Raw genomic sequence first — 18,310 nt, forward strand, 5'->3', positions numbered from 1 at the left:
GGGATGAGAGTGGAAGGCGTCCCTGCCCACGGAAGGCAGGGTGGCCTTTGAAGGTCCCCTTCAAACCAAATCGCTCTGGGATTCCCCTCCAAAATCACTACCCAAGAGACACAGCAAGCAAAGCAGAGGGACTGCACTCCCAGCTTTTCTTACCTGCAGGCACACAGCACGTTGGACATAAAAGCCACAGGGTTAGTCCTGCCAGAGGTGTCCGGCACATCCACGGCAACCGAAGGGAAAGAGGGAGCCTGGGAACACAGAGTAAAAGACACTTTAATTAGGAGTACACCGAGCACTGGCCAGGTCATTCACACAGACAGCTTCAGCATCCAGTCACACAAAAAGCACTTACCTACCAGGGCCTCAGTTAGGATGGCTCCTGACGCTGACACCTCCGTTTGCCCCGGGGGGTCAAGAAGAACATCCCTGGGAAGAAGTCACCCCGAACAACAAAAAGGGAAAATTAGTGAAGCACGGGGTCCTCTTCTGACTAGATTGCCACCAGCATTCCATAGCAAATGCCATGACTATTCTGTTACAGACGAGAAAACCCTGTTCTCCCAAACAAACAGCGAGGAGATTTATGGGCACGCCTGAAAATCTCCTGTGAGGAACGTTTTGTAACTAAGGAGCAGGTGCTACCTTGAGTTGAAGGCATCGATTTGACAGACACTTAGTACAGCAAACTCTTCAGCAGAGCAATTAATTGCTGCCTATTTGAACAGCAGGGGAGAGAAAATGACAGTCTAATAGAAGACAAGAAAAGCAGAACCGGAATCAGCAGACTTTTCTTCCATCTCTCCCGAGAAAGTCTAGTTTACCTGTTCTAATTCTGTGCCCTTTTCTACATGAAACTTAGACCAAGGCTGAAAAAACAACTAGAAAACACGGAGAGAAGCTTTTTAGAATTTCACAGGATTTTCCCAAACCGATCCCAGAGAAGCAAAACTCGGTAGAATGTACTCACCCCGAGGCATTTTGTCTTTTTTCCATAAGCTTCATCACCTGATTGAAAAAGCAGAGTAGAGGCTCACAACAGGAAAACGTCATCTTCATTTCCTAAAAGAAGCTACATCAATTTGCACAGCTGCAGGCGTGTATCCAGACGTTAAAGTCTTTCAGCTTTTCAGAGGGTGAGAATGCCCTGCTAAGGAAGGCTGAAAAATGCTCGGAGCCTGCCCAGGTCAAAGAGCCCCTCGATTTTGTCTGTGTTCCAGTCCCTGGCTAAAGAAACGGCAGAAGAAGCGCAGTTGTTGCTTGCCTTTTCCCTCAGAGGTTTTGCCAGGCGCCGGGCCAGCCCGGGCACTGCGGGGGAAGGCCGGCAGTGCCCAAACCCCGCCGCTTTCCCGGGGGCGTCGCTTGCGAGAGCGCCCCCGAGCGCCGGGCCCTGCCTCACAGTCGCCGCCTGGCGGACACGGCCGGGAGCGGCACTGCAGCCGCGCGCGGCACTGCAGCCGCCCCCCCCCCCCCCACCTTGGCGAGACCCGCGGCGCCTTTCGCGCGTACGGGCCTTTGTTCCCGAAAACCTGCCCTTGCCTAGGAAAAGCTGAGCAATTCACAGAGTTGCTGTTTCTATCCCAGCTTCCCAAAGGATTTCTCTCTCCCGGCAGCGCAGACAGGGTCCCCGAGGCAGCGCAGACCCTCCCCGCGGGGGGGGTGGGGGGGCGCAATGCCAGGGCACATCCGAACCCAGCCCTGCGGCGGCACGCAGGTGCAAGTTTCTCCGCAGAGGCGAGAAACTTGCCTGTCGCTTCCCCTGCCTGCAGTCGCCGATGGCCGCGGGAGAGGCAGAAGAGCGGCCGCGCCCAGCTTACCCCGGGGACGATCTCCGTGGGATCTGGCGCCGTGGGTCGCTTCCTGGGGAGGGGGGGGGAAGGCGGCGGCGCAGCTCCGACAGCATCTCCAGGGCACGGCGGGAGCGGGAGCGGAGGGGAGCGGGGGGGGGGGGAGCGGGGACGGGAGAGGAGGGGAGCGGAGCGGAACGAGGCGGGCGGGCGGAGCGCCGCGCGCGCGGCGCCGAGGGGGGCTGCCCGCGCCGGTGCCCGCCGCCGCCCACGAACCTGCCGCCCGCGCCCGGCGCCGCCGAGCGCCCCGCCCTGTCCCCACAGCGGGAAGCGGCGCGGCGAGACGGCGCTGCGGGCGCGGGGCGGGGGTCCGGGTCGGGGCGGAGGTCAGGCACCAGGTTAAACGCCTCTCTGAGGCGGGAGGGGGGGGGGGGGGGGGGGGGGGGGGGGAACCTCTCACCGCCGTCTTGAGTGTGGCGTCGGCTAAGTTCCGGTCCTGGAGGCGCCATCTTGAGTGTGGCGTCCGGGCGAACTTCCGGGCCGGGGCCGCCATCTTTAGTGTGGTCGTTCCGGTCCTGGCGGCGCCATCTTTACTGTGGGCTTGGCGGACTTCCGGGCCGGGGCCGCCATCTTTAGTGTGGTCGTTCCGGTCCTGGCGGCGCCATCTTTACTGTGGGCTTGGCGGACTTCCGCGCCGGGGCCTGGAGGACTTCCGGTCGCTCTCTACTTCCGGTGACCGAGTTTACCCAAATTAGCGTCCCTCCTGGCTAATTTCTGCGCTTTCACCCCAAAAAATCTTCATGTTATTCCCCCCACACACACCCCGGGAGAGACGGGAGACCGCCAGTCCCGCCCTGCCGCCGGAACCGGCCCTTAACTCGAGCAGGGAGCGCTGCGCCGGCACGAGAGCCACTGCGCATGCGTCGCCGGTCCCGCTCCTGCCTGCCCTTGCTTACCACGTGATCGCCGGCGTCTTGCCAACGACTGCGCATGCGCCGGCGTCGCCACCTCGGCTCCCCCCCCCACCCCGCCGCCCGACCGCCCGGCTTCGCTTTCTTACTGCGGCTCCCCCTCCACTTTTTCGGCTCCCTGGGCTTCCCTCACCCACATTTTGGGGTCCCCTTCTCACATTTTTGGGGTGATGACCCCGCAATTTACGGTTCGGGGGGGGGGGAGGAGAGGAAACGGGGTGCCCAAGAAGGGGTTTCTTTTTTTTTTTTTTCTTTTTCTCTTTTATTTCATTTTCATTTTATTTCCTTTTTAGGTTTTTTGCCTTTTTTTTTTTAAATTTTCTTTTGTTTTTTATATTTCCTTTTTTTTATTTCGTTTAGTTTTTATTCTCTTTATTTTTCATTTTCTCTCCCAGTGCTCCCCAGTAACACCCAGTGCTCCCCAACAACCCCCAGTAACACCCAGTGCTCCCCAGTAAACACCCAGTGCTCCCCAACAACCCCCAGTAACACCCAGTGCTCCCCAAAAATTGACCCAAAACCGACCCAAATAACCCCAAAAGCTGACCCAAAACTGACCCCAAAACCTGACCCAAAACTGACCCAAATCACCCCAAACAATGACCCAAAACTGACCCCAAAACCTGACCCAAATCATCCAAAAAACTGACCCCAAACTCTGCATTTATTTGGCATCATTTCCTCTCAAAAACAACATCTCCAATTTAGCCATCATTTTAAAATCATCCCAGGAATCAAAAGGGACTGGAAAACACACAGAAATCATTCCTACACCCACCAAATCTTTAGGAATTGGAACCCGATTCCCTCATCTCCCTCCTGGTTTTTCTTGGCTGGAAAACCTGATGATCCCCGCTGGCTATTTTTAGGCTGCTTTTCTTCCACAGCTCCTTTCTCCCAGCTGAAACCTCCTGGCACATTCAGGGCTTATCTGGAGGGAAGCCCCTCTGAAGTATTTCCTCTCGTGGCAATTCTGTGGGATGAAGAAGTAAAAAAAGCACGTCAAGAGCTCCTTCTACCCCCTTCCTTCGCAAACACCCTCCCAGTTTGTCCTTGGCTGCTCCATCCCCCCGGCACCCGCACCCGACGCTTCGGCTCCGCTGGCAAAGGGACAGCAAGTGCACAAGCAAGTTCAGTGCTGGGCAGGGGCTCCCTGGGGAACGGCACTTCAGTGCTTTAGTCCGTGGCCTTTCCTGCTGCCCTCCCTCCCGGAGGCAGAGGATGACCCGGCCCTTGTTTCTCCCACGCTCGCAGACCCAGGTCCTGCTCCTTTGGCCCCACTTTTCTTGGCAGACCCGGCCTCATTTTCCAGGGTCCCCAGGAAACTTCTGCACTTGACCCATTGCTGAGTGCAGAGCACAGGGCAAGGGAAGGACAAATTTCTCGGCACCCACCCCCTGGAATTTTCCTTCTCCGCAGCACGCTCCCGTTCCCGCTGTCTCCGCACGAGTCCTCCTTCTCCCAGCACCTCAGAGAATGTCCTTTTCACCCGGGTCCCGCTTACCGGCGTCCAACAAAACACGCTGACAACATTTTTCAGGATGCCAGGGGAGAGATATTAGAGCACACTGCACAGGGAAGCTGAGCCTGCCCCTGGATCCCTGCAAGTGTTCCAGGCCAGGCTGGACGGGACTTGGAGCAACCGGGGATGAGAGGGGAAGGTGTCCCTGCCCACGGAAGACAGGGTGGCCTTTGAAGGTCCCCTTCAAACCAAATCGCTCTGGGATTCCCCTCCAAAATCACTACCAAAGAGACACAGTAATCAAAGCAGAGGGACCGCACTCCCAGCTTTTCTTACCTGCAGGCACACGCAGCACAGCACGTTGGACATAAAAGCCACGGGGTTAGTCCTGCCAGAGGCGTCCGGCACACCCACGTCGACCGAAGGGAAAGAGGGAGCCTGGGAACACGGAGTAAAAGACACTTTAATTAGGAGTACACTGAGCAACAGCCAGGTCATTCACACAGACAGCTTCACTGTCCAGTCATACAAAAAGCACTCACCGAGGCCTCAGTTAGGATGGTTCCTGACGCTGACCGGGTGAATGCCTCCCTGGAAGCCCGCTCCGCTCATGCCAGGCACTAGGGCTCCCCCAGAAGGGCTTTGCCAAGCGTCCAAGGGAAATTAAAATTACAGCCTGGGCAGGAAATTAAAATTACAGTCCGGCAGGACCGCTCCTGGCCAAGGCCACCGGTCCCTGCAAGTCAGACCACTCACCACCCGGGGCGAGGATTATCGGGGGCACGCCTCCAGCTTTCATTCTCCAGAAACTCCAGTTCTTTCTGGCACCGCTTGCCAGAAAGTCTTCCCCTGCTGGAAGAGGTCACTTTAGTCTTTCGAGGGGCCAGACTGCCAAAGCCCGGCCAGTCCATTCCCACAAGGAAAGGTAGCTTGGTCTTGGACAGGATACTGGGGGGGAGACACAAAATAAAAGTTTAATTTAAAACTTCCTGGAAGAGAAAGCAATTCAAACATAAGGCAGACAAGACTCGTGCAAAACTGAATTACACTGGACTTCAAAGGAGAATTATTTCCCTCTGCACCTCAGAGAACCCCAATTTTCACCCAGGTCCTGCTTGCCATCGTCCAACAAAACGTGCTGACAAAATTTTTCATGATGACAGTGGAGAGCTATTAAATGCACACTGCACAGGGAACCTGAGGCTGCCCCTGGATCCCTGCAAGTGTTCCAGGCCGGGCTGGATGGGACTTGGAGCATCCAACCGGGGATGAGAGTGGAAGGTGCCCCTGCCCACGGAAGGCAGGGTGGCCTTTGAAGGTCCCCTTCAAACCAAATCGCTCTGGGATTCCCCTCCAAAATCACTACCCAAGAGACACAGCAAGCAAAGCAGAGGGACCGCACTCCCAGCTTTTCTTACCTGCAGGCACACAGCACATTGGACATAAAAGCCACAGGGTTAGTCCTGCCAGAGGCGTCCGGCACACCCACGTCGACCGAAGGGAAAGAGGGAGCCTGGGAACACGGAGTAAAAGACACTTTAATTAGGAGTACACTGAGCAACAGCCAGGTCATTCACACAGACAGCTTCACTGTCCAGTCATACAAAAAGCACTCACCGAGGCCTCAGTTAGGATGGTTCCTGACGCTGACCGGGTGAATGCCTCCCTGGAAGCCCGCTCTGCTCCTGCCAGGCACCGGGGCTCCCCCAGAGGGGCTTTGCCAAGCGTCCAAGGGAAATTAAAATTACAGCCTGGGCAGGAAATTAAAATTACAGTCCGGCAGGACCGCTCCTGGCCAAGGCCACCGGTCCCTGCAAGTCAGACCACTCACCACCCGGGGCGAGGATTATCGGGGGCACGCCTCCAGCTTTCATTCTCCAGAAACTCCAGTTCTTTCTGGCACCGCTTGCCAGAAAGTCTTCCCCTGCTGGAAGAGGTCACTTTAGTCTTTCGAGGGGCCAGACTGCCAAAGCCCGGCCAGTCCATTCCCACAAGGAAAGGTAGCTTGGTCTTGGACAGGATACTGGGGGGGAGACACAAAATAAAAGTTTAATTTAAAACTTCCTGGAAGAGAAAGCAATTCAAACATAAGGCAGACAAGACTCGTGCAAAACTGAATTACACTGGACTTCAAAGGAGAATTATTTCCCTCTGCACCTCAGAGAACCCCAATTTTCACCCAGGTCCTGCTTGCCATCGTCCAACAAAACGTGCTGACAAAATTTTTCATGATGACAGTGGAGAGCTATTAAATGCACACTGCACAGGGAACCTGAGGCTGCCCCTGGATCCCTGCAAGTGTTCCAGGCCGGGCTGGATGGGACTTGGAGCATCCAACCGGGGATGAGAGTGGAAGGCGTCCCTGCCCACGGAAGGCAGGGTGGCCTTTGAAGGTCCCCTTCAAACCAAATCGCTCTGGGATTCCCCTCCAAAATCACTACCCAAGAGACACAGCAAGCAAAGCAGAGGGACTGCACTCCCAGCTTTTCTTACCTGCAGGCACACAGCACGTTGGACATAAAAGCCACAGGGTTAGTCCTGCCAGAGGTGTCCGGCACATCCACGGCAACCGAAGGGAAAGAGGGAGCCTGGGAACACAGAGTAAAAGACACTTTAATTAGGAGTACACCGAGCACTGGCCAGGTCATTCACACAGACAGCTTCAGCGTCCAGTCACACAAAAAGCACTTACCTACCAGGGCCTCAGTTAGGATGGCTCCTGACGCTGACACCTCCGTTTGCCCCGGGGGGTCAAGAAGAACATCCCTGGGAAGAAGTCACCCCGAACAACAAAAAGGGAAAATTAGTGAAGCACGGGGTCCTCTTCTGACTAGATTGCCACCAGCATTCCATAGCAAATGCCATGACTATTCTGTTACAGACGAGAAAACCCTGTTCTCCCAAACAAACAGCGAGGAGATTTATGGGCACGCCTGAAAATCTCCTGTGAGGAACGTTTTGTAACTAAGGAGCAGGTGCTACCTTGAGTTGAAGGCATCGATTTGACAGACACTTAGTACAGCAAACTCTTCAGCAGAGCAATTAATTGCTGCCTATTTGAACAGCAGGGGAGAGAAAATGACAGTCTAATAGAAGACAAGAAAAGCAGAACCGGAATCAGCAGACTTTTCTTCCATCTCTCCCGAGAAAGTCTAGTTTACCTGTTCTAATTCTGTGCCCTTTTCTACATGAAACTTAGACCAAGGCTGAAAAAACAACTAGAAAACACGGAGAGAAGCTTTTTAGAATTTCACAGGATTTTCCCAAACCGATCCCAGAGAAGCAAAACTCGGTAGAATGTACTCACCCCGAGGCATTTTGTCTTTTTTCCATAAGCTTCATCACCTGATTGAAAAAGCAGAGTAGAGGCTCACAACAGGAAAACGTCATCTTCATTTCCTAAAAGAAGCTACATCAATTTGCACAGCTGCAGGCGTGTATCCAGACGTTAAAGTCTTTCAGCTTTTCAGAGGGTGAGAATGCCCTGCTAAGGAAGGCTGAAAAATGCTCGGAGCCTGCCCAGGTCAAAGAGCCCCTCGATTTTGTCTGTGTTCCAGTCCCTGGCTAAAGAAACGGCAGAAGAAGCGCAGTTGTTGCTTGCCTTTTCCCTCAGAGGTTTTGCCAGGCGCCGGGCCAGCCCGGGCACTGCGGGGGAAGGCCGGCAGTGCCCAAACCCCGCCGCTTTCCCGGGGGCGTCGCTTGCGAGAGCGCCCCCGAGCGCCGGGCCCTGCCTCACAGTCGCCGCCTGGCGGACACGGCCGGGAGCGGCACTGCAGCCGCGCGCGGCACTGCAGCCGCCCCCCCCCCCCCACCTTGGCGAGACCCGCGGCGCCTTTCGCGCGTACGGGCCTTTGTTCCCGAAAACCTGCCCTTGCCTAGGAAAAGCTGAGCAATTCACAGAGTTGCTGTTTCTATCCCAGCTTCCCAAAGGATTTCTCTCTCCCGGCAGCGCAGACAGGGTCCCCGAGGCAGCGCAGACCCTCCCCGCGGGGGGGGTGGGGGGGCGCAATGCCAGGGCACATCCGAACCCAGCCCTGCGGCGGCACGCAGGTGCAAGTTTCTCCGCAGAGGCGAGAAACTTGCCTGTCGCTTCCCCTGCCTGCAGTCGCCGATGGCCGCGGGAGAGGCAGAAGAGCGGCCGCGCCCAGCTTACCCCGGGGACGATCTCCGTGGGATCTGGCGCCGTGGGTCGCTTCCTGGGGAGGGGGGGGGAAGGCGGCGGCGCAGCTCCGACAGCATCTCCAGGGCACGGCGGGAGCGGGAGCGGAGGGGAGCGGGGGGGGGGGGGAGCGGGGACGGGAGAGGAGGGGAGCGGAGCGGAACGAGGCGGGCGGGCGGAGCGCCGCGCGCGCGGCGCCGAGGGGGGCTGCCCGCGCCGGTGCCCGCCGCCGCCCACGAACCTGCCGCCCGCGCCCGGCGCCGCCGAGCGCCCCGCCCTGTCCCCACAGCGGGAAGCGGCGCGGCGAGACGGCGCTGCGGGCGCGGGGCGGGGGTCCGGGTCGGGGCGGAGGTCAGGCACCAGGTTAAACGCCTCTCTGAGGCGGGAGGGGGGGGGGGGGGGGGGGGGGAAACCTCTCACCGCCGTCTTGAGTGTGGCGTCGGCTAAGTTCCGGTCCTGGAGGCGCCATCTTGAGTGTGGCGTCCGGGCGAACTTCCGGGCCGGGGCCGCCATCTTTAGTGTGGTCGTTCCGGTCCTGGCGGCGCCATCTTTACTGTGGGCTTGGCGGACTTCCGGGCCGGGGCCGCCATCTTTAGTGTGGTCGTTCCGGTCCTGGCGGCGCCATCTTTACTGTGGGCTTGGCGGACTTCCGCGCCGGGGCCTGGAGGACTTCCGGTCGCTCTCTACTTCCGGTGACCGAGTTTACCCAAATTAGCGTCCCTCCTGGCTAATTTCTGCGCTTTCACCCCAAAAAATCTTCATGTTATTCCCCCCACACACACCCCGGGAGAGACGGGAGACCGCCAGTCCCGCCCTGCCGCCGGAACCGGCCCTTAACTCGAGCAGGGAGCGCTGCGCCGGCACGAGAGCCACTGCGCATGCGTCGCCGGTCCCGCTCCTGCCTGCCCTTGCTTACCACGTGATCGCCGGCGTCTTGCCAACGACTGCGCATGCGCCGGCGTCGCCACCTCGGCTCCCCCCCCCACCCCGCCGCCCGACCGCCCGGCTTCCCTTTCTTACTGCGGCTCCCCCTCCACTTTTTCGGCTCCCTGGGCTTCCCTCACCCACATTTTGGGGTCCCCTTCTCACATTTTTGGGGTGATGACCCCGCAATTTACGGTTCGGGGGGGGGGGAGGAGAGGAAACGGGGTGCCCAAGAAGGGGTTTCTTTTTTTTTTTTTTCTTTTTCTCTTTTATTTCATTTTCATTTTATTTCCTTTTTAGGTTTTTTGCCTTTTTTTTTTAAATTTTCTTTTGTTTTTTATATTTCCTTTTTTTTATTTCGTTTAGTTTTTATTCTCTTTATTTTTCATTTTCTCTCCCAGTGCTCCCCAGTAACACCCAGTGCTCCCCAACAACCCCCAGTAACACCCAGTGCTCCCCAGTAAACACCCAGTGCTCCCCAACAACCCCCAGTAACACCCAGTGCTCCCCAAAAATTGACCCAAAACCGACCCAAATAACCCCAAAAGCTGACCCAAAACTGACCCCAAAACCTGACCCAAAACTGACCCAAATCACCCCAAACAATGACCCAAAACTGACCCCAAAACCTGACCCAAATCATCCAAAAAACTGACCCCAAACTCTGCATTTATTTGGCATCATTTCCTCTCAAAAACAACATCTCCAATTTAGCCATCATTTTAAAATCATCCCAGGAATCAAAAGGGACTGGAAAACACACAGAAATCATTCCTACACCCACCAAATCTTTAGGAATTGGAACCCGATTCCCTCATCTCCCTCCTGGCTTTTCTTGGCTGGAAAACCTGATGATCCCCGCTGGCTATTTTTAGGCTGCTTTTCTTCCACAGCTCCTTTCTCCCAGCTGAAACCTCCTGGCACATTCAGGGCTTATCTGGAGGGAAGCCCCTCTGAAGTATTTCCTCTCGTGGCAATTCTGTGGGATGAAGAAGTAAAAAAAGCACGTCAAGAGCTCCTTCTACCCCCTTCCTTCGCAAACACCCTCCCAGTTTGTACTTGGCTGCTCCATCCCCCCGGCACCCGCACCCGACGCTTCGGCTCCGCTGGCAAAGGGACAGCAAGTGCACAAGCAAGTTCAGTGCTGGGCAGGGGCTCCCTGGGGAACGGCACTTCAGTGCTTTAGTCCGTGGCCTTTCCTGCTGCCCTCCCTCCCGGAGGCAGAGGATGACCCGGCCCTTGTTTCTCCCACGCTCGCAGACCCAGGTCCTGCTCCTTTGGCCCCACTTTTCTTGGCAGACCCGGCCTCATTTTCCAGGGTCCCCAGGAAACTTCTGCACTTGACCCATTGCTGAGTGCAGAGCACAGGGCAAGGGAAGGACAAATTTCTCGGCACCCACCCCCTGGAATTTTCCTTCTCCGCAGCACGCTCCCGTTCCCGCTGTCTCCGCACGAGTCCTCCTTCTCCCAGCACCTCAGAGAATGTCCTTTTCACCCGGGTCCCGCTTACCGGCGTCCAACAAAACACGCTGACAACATTTTTCAGGATGCCAGGGGAGAGATATTAGAGCACACTGCACAGGGAAGCTGAGCCTGCCCCTGGATCCCTGCAAGTGTTCCAGGCCAGGCTGGACGGGACTTGGAGCAACCGGGGATGAGAGGGGAAGGTGTCCCTGCCCACGGAAGACAGGGTGGCCTTTGAAGGTCCCCTTCAAACCAAATCGCTCTGGATTCCCCTCCAAAATCACTACCAAAGAGACACAGTAATCAAAGCAGAGGGACCGCACTCCCAGCTTTTCTTACCTGCAGGCACACGCAGCACAGCACGTTGGACATAAAAGCCACGGGGTTAGTCCTGCCAGAGGCGTCCGGCACACCCACGTCGACCGAAGGGAAAGAGGGAGCCTGGGAACACGGAGTAAAAGACACTTTAATTAGGAGTACACTGAGCAACAGCCAGGTCATTCACACAGACAGCTTCACTGTCCAGTCATACAAAAAGCACTCACCGAGGCCTCAGTTAGGATGGTTCCTGACGCTGACCGGGTGAATGCCTCCCTGGAAGCCCGCTCCGCTCATGCCAGGCACTAGGGCTCCCCCAGAAGGGCTTTGCCAAGCGTCCAAGGGAAATTAAAATTACAGCCTGGGCAGGAAATTAAAATTACAGTCCGGCAGGACCGCTCCTGGCCAAGGCCACCGGTCCCTGCAAGTCAGACCACTCACCACCCGGGGCGAGGATTATCGGGGGCACGCCTCCAGCTTTCATTCTCCAGAAACTCCAGTTCTTTCTGGCACCGCTTGCCAGAAAGTCTTCCCCTGCTGGAAGAGGTCACTTTAGTCTTTCGAGGGGCCAGACTGCCAAAGCCCGGCCAGTCCATTCCCACAAGGAAAGGTAGCTTGGTCTTGGACAGGATACTGGGGGGGAGACACAAAATAAAAGTTTAATTTAAAACTTCCTGGAAGAGAAAGCAATTCAAACATAAGGCAGACAAGACTCGTGCAAAACTGAATTACACTGGACTTCAAAGGAGAATTATTTCCCTCTGCACCTCAGAGAACCCCAATTTTCACCCAGGTCCTGCTTGCCATCGTCCAACAAAACGTGCTGACAAAATTTTTCATGATGACAGTGGAGAGCTATTAAATGCACACTGCACAGGGAACCTGAGGCTGCCCCTGGATCCCTGCAAGTGTTCCAGGCCGGGCTGGATGGGACTTGGAGCATCCAACCGGGGATGAGAGTGGAAGGTGCCCCTGCCCACGGAAGGCAGGGTGGCCTTTGAAGGTCCCCTTCAAACCAAATCGCTCTGGGATTCCCCTCCAAAATCACTACCCAAGAGACACAGCAAGCAAAGCAGAGGGACCGCACTCCCAGCTTTTCTTACCTGCAGGCACACAGCACATTGGACATAAAAGCCACAGGGTTAGTCCTGCCAGAGGCGTCCGGCACACCCACGTCGACCGAAGGGAAAGAGGGAGCCTGGGAACACGGAGTAAAAGACACTTTAATTAGGAGTACACTGAGCAACAGCCAGGTCATTCACACAGACAGCTTCACTGTCCAGTCATACAAAAAGCACTCACCGAGGCCTCAGTTAGGATGGTTCCTGACGCTGACCGGGTGAATGCCTCCCTGGAAGCCCGCTCTGCTCCTGCCAGGCACCGGGGCTCCCCCAGAGGGGCTTTGCCAAGCGTCCAAGGGAAATTAAAATTACAGCCTGGGCAGGAAATTAAAATTACAGTCCGGCAGGACCGCTCCTGGCCAAGGCCACCGGTCCCTGCAAGTCAGACCACTCACCACCCGGGGCGAGGATTATCGGGGGCACGCCTCCAGCTTTCATTCTCCAGAAACTCCAGTTCTTTCTGGCACCGCTTGCCAGAAAGTCTTCCCCTGCTGGAAGAGGTCACTTTAGTCTTTCGAGGGGCCAGACTGCCAAAGCCCGGCCAGTCCATTCCCACAAGGAAAGGTAGCTTGGTCTTGGACAGGATACTGGGGGGGAGACACAAAATAAAAGTTTAATTTAAAACTTCCTGGAAGAGAAAGCAATTCAAACATAAGGCAGACAAGACTCGTGCAAAACTGAATTACACTGGACTTCAAAGGAGAATTATTTCCCTCTGCACCTCAGAGAACCCCAATTTTCACCCAGGTCCTGCTTGCCATCGTCCAACAAAACGTGCTGACAAAATTTTTCATGATGACAGTGGAGAGCTATTAAATGCACACTGCACAGGGAACCTGAGGCTGCCCCTGGATCCCTGCAAGTGTTCCAGGCCGGGCTGGATGGGACTTGGAGCATCCAACCGGGGATGAGAGTGGAAGGCGTCCCTGCCCACGGAAGGCAGGGTGGCCTTTGAAGGTCCCCTTCAAACCAAATCGCTCTGGGATTCCCCTCCAAAATCACTACCCAAGAGACACAGCAAGCAAAGCAGAGGGACTGCACTCCCAGCTTTTCTTACCTGCAGGCACACAGCACGTTGGACATAAAAGCCACAGGGTTAGTCCTGCCAGAGGTGTCCGGCACATCCACGGCAACCGAAGGGAAAGAGGGAGCCTGGGAACACAGAGTAAAAGACACTTTAATTAGGAGTACACCGAGCACTGGCCAGGTCATTCACACAGACAGCTTCAGCGTCCAGTCACACAAAAAGCACTTACCTACCAGGGCCTCAGTTAGGATGGCTCCTGACGCTGACACCTCCGTTTGCCCCGGGGGGTCAAGAAGAACATCCCTGGGAAGAAGTCACCCCGAACAACAAAAAGGGAAAATTAGTGAAGCACGGGGTCCTCTTCTGACTAGATTGCCACCAGCATTCCATAGCAAATGCCATGACTATTCTGTTACAGACGAGAAAACCCTGTTCTCCCAAACAAACAGCGAGGAGATTTATGGGCACGCCTGAAAATCTCCTGTGAGGAACGTTTTGTAACTAAGGAGCAGGTGCTACCTTGAGTTGAAGGCATCGATTTGACAGACACTTAGTACAGCAAACTCTTCAGCAGAGCAATTAATTGCTGCCTATTTGAACAGCAGGGGAGAGAAAATGACAGTCTAATAGAAGACAAGAAAAGCAGAACCGGAATCAGCAGACTTTTCTTCCATCTCTCCCGAGAAAGTCTAGTTTACCTGTTCTAATTCTGTGCCCTTTTCTACATGAAACTTAGACCAAGGCTGAAAAAACAACTAGAAAACACGGAGAGAAGCTTTTTAGAATTTCACAGGATTTTCCCAAACCGATCCCAGAGAAGCAAAACTCGGTAGAATGTACTCACCCCGAGGCATTTTGTCTTTTTTCCATAAGCTTCATCACCTGATTGAAAAAGCAGAGTAGAGGCTCACAACAGGAAAACGTCATCTTCATTTCCTAAAAGAAGCTACATCAATTTGCACAGCTGCAGGCGTGTATCCAGACGTTAAAGTCTTTCAGCTTTTCAGAGGGTGAGAATGCCCTGCTAAGGAAGGCTGAAAAATGCTCGGAGCCTGCCCAGGTCAAAGAGCCCCTCGATTTTGTCTGTGTTCCAGTCCCTGGCTAAAGAAACGGCAGAAGAAGCGCAGTTGTTGCTTGCCTTTTCCCTCAGAGGTTTTGCCAGGCGCCGGGCCAGCCCGGGCACTGCGGGGGAAGGCCGGCAGTGCCCAAACCCCGCCGCTTTCCCGGGGGCGTCGCTTGCGAGAGCGCCCCCGAGCGCCGGGCCCTGCCTCACAGTCGCCGCCTGGCGGACACGGCCGGGAGCGGCACTGCAGCCGCGCGCGGCACTGCAGCCGCCCCCCCCCCCCCACCTTGGCGAGACCCGCGGCGCCTTTCGCGCGTACGGGCCTTTGTTCCCGAAAACCTGCCCTTGCCTAGGAAAAGCTGAGCAATTCACAGAGTTGCTGTTTCTATCCCAGCTTCCCAAAGGATTTCTCTCTCCCGGCAGCGCAGACAGGGTCCCCGAGGCAGCGCAGACCCTCCCCGCGGGGGGGGTGGGGGGGCGCAATGCCAGGGCACATCCGAACCCAGCCCTGCGGCGGCACGCAGGTGCAAGTTTCTCCGCAGAGGCGAGAAACTTGCCTGTCGCTTCCCCTGCCTGCAGTCGCCGATGGCCGCGGGAGAGGCAGAAGAGCGGCCGCGCCCAGCTTACCCCGGGGACGATCTCCGTGGGATCTGGCGCCGTGGGTCGCTTCCTGGGGAGGGGGGGGGAAGGCGGCGGCGCAGCTCCGACAGCATCTCCAGGGCACGGCGGGAGCGGGAGCGGAGGGGAGCGGGGGGGGGGGGAGCGGGGACGGGAGAGGAGGGGAGCGGAGCGGAACGAGGCGGGCGGGCGGAGCGCCGCGCGCGCGGCGCCGAGGGGGGCTGCCCGCGCCGGTGCCCGCCGCCGCCCACGAACCTGCCGCCCGCGCCCGGCGCCGCCGAGCGCCCCGCCCTGTCCCCACAGCGGGAAGCGGCGCGGCGAGACGGCGCTGCGGGCGCGGGGCGGGGGTCCGGGTCGGGGCGGAGGTCAGGCACCAGGTTAAACGCCTCTCTGAGGCGGGAGGGGGGGGGGGGGGGGGGGGGGGAAACCTCTCACCGCCGTCTTGAGTGTGGCGTCGGCTAAGTTCCGGTCCTGGAGGCGCCATCTTGAGTGTGGCGTCCGGGCGAACTTCCGGGCCGGGGCCGCCATCTTTAGTGTGGTCGTTCCGGTCCTGGCGGCGCCATCTTTACTGTGGGCTTGGCGGACTTCCGGGCCGGGGCCGCCATCTTTAGTGTGGTCGTTCCGGTCCTGGCGGCGCCATCTTTACTGTGGGCTTGGCGGACTTCCGCGCCGGGGCCTGGAGGACTTCCGGTCGCTCTCTACTTCCGGTGACCGAGTTTACCCAAATTAGCGTCCCTCCTGGCTAATTTCTGCGCTTTCACCCCAAAAAATCTTCATGTTATTCCCCCCACACACACCCCGGGAGAGACGGGAGACCGCCAGTCCCGCCCTGCCGCCGGAACCGGCCCTTAACTCGAGCAGGGAGCGCTGCGCCGGCACGAGAGCCACTGCGCATGCGTCGCCGGTCCCGCTCCTGCCTGCCCTTGCTTACCACGTGATCGCCGGCGTCTTGCCAACGACTGCGCATGCGCCGGCGTCGCCACCTCGGCTCCCCCCCCCACCCCGCCGCCCGACCGCCCGGCTTCCCTTTCTTACTGCGGCTCCCCCTCCACTTTTTCGGCTCCCTGGGCTTCCCTCACCCACATTTTGGGGTCCCCTTCTCACATTTTTGGGGTGATGACCCCGCAATTTACGGTTCGGGGGGGGGGGAGGAGAGGAAACGGGGTGCCCAAGAAGGGGTTTCTTTTTTTTTTTTTTCTTTTTCTCTTTTATTTCATTTTCATTTTATTTCCTTTTTAGGTTTTTTGCCTTTTTTTTTTAAATTTTCTTTTGTTTTTTATATTTCCTTTTTTTTATTTCGTTTAGTTTTTATTCTCTTTATTTTTCATTTTCTCTCCCAGTGCTCCCCAGTAACACCCAGTGCTCCCCAACAACCCCCAGTAACACCCAGTGCTCCCCAGTAAACACCCAGTGCTCCCCAACAACCCCCAGTAACACCCAGTGCTCCCCAAAAATTGACCCAAAACCGACCCAAATAACCCCAAAAGCTGACCCAAAACTGACCCCAAAACCTGACCCAAAACTGACCCAAATCACCCCAAACAATGACCCAAAACTGACCCCAAAACCTGACCCAAATCATCCAAAAAACTGACCCCAAACTCTGCATTTATTTGGCATCATTTCCTCTCAAAAACAACATCTCCAATTTAGCCATCATTTTAAAATCATCCCAGGAATCAAAAGGGACTGGAAAACACACAGAAATCATTCCTACACCCACCAAATCTTTAGGAATTGGAACCCGATTCCCTCATCTCCCTCCTGGCTTTTCTTGGCTGGAAAACCTGATGATCCCCGCTGGCTATTTTTAGGCTGCTTTTCTTCCACAGCTCCTTTCTCCCAGCTGAAACCTCCTGGCACATTCAGGGCTTATCTGGAGGGAAGCCCCTCTGAAGTATTTCCTCTCGTGGCAATTCTGTGGGATGAAGAAGTAAAAAAAGCACGTCAAGAGCTCCTTCTACCCCCTTCCTTCGCAAACACCCTCCCAGTTTGTCCTTGGCTGCTCCATCCCCCCGGCACCCGCACCCGACGCTTCGGCTCCGCTGGCAAAGGGACAGCAAGTGCACAAGCAAGTTCAGTGCTGGGCAGGGGCTCCCTGGGGAACGGCACTTCAGTGCTTTAGTCCGTGGCCTTTCCTGCTGCCCTCCCTCCCGGAGGCAGAGGATGACCCGGCCCTTGTTTCTCCCACGCTCGCAGACCCAGGTCCTGCTCCTTTGGCCCCACTTTTCTTGGCAGACCCGGCCTCATTTTCCAGGGTCCCCAGGAAACTTCTGCACTTGACCCATTGCTGAGTGCAGAGCACAGGGCAAGGGAAGGACAAATTTCTCGGCACCCACCCCCTGGAATTTTCCTTCTCCGCAGCACGCTCCCGTTCCCGCTGTCTCCGCACGAGTCCTCCTTCTCCCAGCACCTCAGAGAATGTCCTTTTCACCCGGGTCCCGCTTACCGGCGTCCAACAAAACACGCTGACAACATTTTTCAGGATGCCAGGGGAGAGATATTAGAGCACACTGCACAGGGAAGCTGAGCCTGCCCCTGGATCCCTGCAAGTGTTCCAGGCCAGGCTGGACGGGACTTGGAGCAACCGGGGATGAGAGGGGAAGGTGTCCCTGCCCACGGAAGACAGGGTGGCCTTTGAAGGTCCCCTTCAAACCAAATCGCTCTGGGATTCCCCTCCAAAATCACTACCAAAGAGACACAGTAATCAAAGCAGAGGGACCGCACTCCCAGCTTTTCTTACCTGCAGGCACACGCAGCACAGCACGTTGGACATAAAAGCCACGGGGTTAGTCCTGCCAGAGGCGTCCGGCACACCCACGTCGACCGAAGGGAAAGAGGGAGCCTGGGAACACGGAGTAAAAGACACTTTAATTAGGAGTACACTGAGCAACAGCCAGGTCATTCACACAGACAGCTTCACTGTCCAGTCATACAAAAAGCACTCACCGAGGCCTCAGTTAGGATGGTTCCTGACGCTGACCGGGTGAATGCCTCCCTGGAAGCCCGCTCCGCTCATGCCAGGCACTAGGGCTCCCCCAGAAGGGCTTTGCCAAGCGTCCAAGGGAAATTAAAATTACAGCCTGGGCAGGAAATTAAAATTACAGTCCGGCAGGACCGCTCCTGGCCAAGGCCACCGGTCCCTGCAAGTCAGACCACTCACCACCCGGGGCGAGGATTATCGGGGGCACGCCTCCAGCTTTCATTCTCCAGAAACTCCAGTTCTTTCTGGCACCGCTTGCCAGAAAGTCTTCCCCTGCTGGAAGAGGTCACTTTAGTCTTTCGAGGGGCCAGACTGCCAAAGCCCGGCCAGTCCATTCCCACAAGGAAAGGTAGCTTGGTCTTGGACAGGATACTGGGGGGGAGACACAAAATAAAAGTTTAATTTAAAACTTCCTG

General features: G+C 56.5%; 3 long non-coding RNA genes across 3 annotated transcripts; all 3 read right to left on the reverse strand.

Moving 5' to 3' along the window:
- Positions 1-3,195: 3,195 nt before the first annotated feature.
- On the reverse strand, positions 3,196-4,500 carry LOC135408383 (uncharacterized). The gene is made up of 2 exons (XR_010427564.1): positions 4,260-4,500; positions 3,196-3,728 (listed from the first exon to the last, which is right to left on the reverse strand). It is a non-coding gene; the product is annotated as an uncharacterized LOC135408383 (long non-coding RNA).
- A 5,246-nt stretch (positions 4,501-9,746) lies between these two features.
- LOC135408382 (uncharacterized) lies at positions 9,747-11,021 on the reverse strand. Its single transcript, XR_010427563.1, has 2 exons — positions 10,811-11,021; positions 9,747-10,279 (listed from the first exon to the last, which is right to left on the reverse strand). It is a non-coding gene; the product is annotated as an uncharacterized LOC135408382 (long non-coding RNA).
- Positions 11,022-16,296: 5,275 nt separating this feature from the next.
- Positions 16,297-17,601, reverse strand: LOC135408381 (uncharacterized). Its single transcript, XR_010427562.1, has 2 exons — positions 17,361-17,601; positions 16,297-16,829 (listed from the first exon to the last, which is right to left on the reverse strand). It is a non-coding gene; the product is annotated as an uncharacterized LOC135408381 (long non-coding RNA).
- Positions 17,602-18,310: the final 709 nt, after the last annotated feature.

Source organism: Pseudopipra pipra, unplaced genomic scaffold, assembly GCF_036250125.1.
Source record: "Pseudopipra pipra isolate bDixPip1 unplaced genomic scaffold, bDixPip1.hap1 HAP1_SCAFFOLD_397, whole genome shotgun sequence".
NCBI classification, from domain to species: Eukaryota; Metazoa; Chordata; class Aves; order Passeriformes; family Pipridae; genus Pseudopipra; species Pseudopipra pipra.